The sequence below is a fragment of the Verticillium alfalfae genome, genomic scaffold, assembly GCF_000150825.1.
Source record: "Verticillium alfalfae VaMs.102 supercont1.12 genomic scaffold, whole genome shotgun sequence".
Classification (NCBI taxonomy): Eukaryota; Fungi; Ascomycota; class Sordariomycetes; order Glomerellales; family Plectosphaerellaceae; genus Verticillium; species Verticillium alfalfae.
In genome coordinates, this window is record NW_003315027.1 from 170,848 (window position 1) to 171,769 (window position 922).

Below are 922 nucleotides of genomic sequence, written 5' to 3' on the forward strand. Positions count from 1 at the left end.
CAACTGGGTTTTTGAAGGCACCTGGCGGCCAAGTCGGCTTGCGTCGTCTAATAGTCATCATTCGAAAAGATGTCACCAACACAACAAGTCACCTTACGTGGCCACCGTTCTTTTCTCCAGGTTGCCAAATATGTGGATGAAGGCAGACTGAACGCTGGCGCCACGCGCGACCTATGCTGCTAACCAAGGGCTCCCGGTCGGGGTAACTTCACTCTGTAGGCAGGTAGCTCGTCTCTCGCCACCCGTGTCGACGCCGTGGTCGTGCGTTACGGCACGTCGCCCTGGCATGGCATTGGCCAAGATGCGTAAAAAAACACTCAGGCGAAGCTGTCGAGTCAGCTGCCGCATCCTTGGCCCTCGGAAGGGAGGGGGGCAGGTGATTGCACCATCTAGGATGCCAGGGCCGGCGCTTGCCACAGAGAACCACATGGACCGAAAAGCGCCCTTCGGTCCGTAACCTGCTCGGAAGTATTTTGGACCCAGGCTTGACCCTGTTGATCTTGCCACCCAAGGCAATCACAACCAATTGTACTGGTACAATTATCCATCAACGATAATATGACGATCGTCTAAATCCCTGACAAGGAGGCAAGATCGAGGATTACAATGGCGCGCTGTTGTTGCGGTATGGCCTCAACGCTGCTAAGCTCACGGAACTGCCTAATATAGGCAGAAGAACCCTTGGAGTCTTCTGTGACAGGCGGTTCGACGCTGTGACAGGATGGCTAGTGCGTGGGGTCTTGATGTGGTCATTGTGTTGGATGAAGTCCTCCTGGATCAAGCGCACTTGTTGCTCGCTCCCTGCCCGAGTCAACGTCAACGGGTGCAGGTCGATGGCAGGGTTGATAGCGAACGAAGCGCTACTCAAAGAGCACAGCTTGCGACGACCGGTAAAGCGTCGGTGATTAAAAGTCTGTGCAGG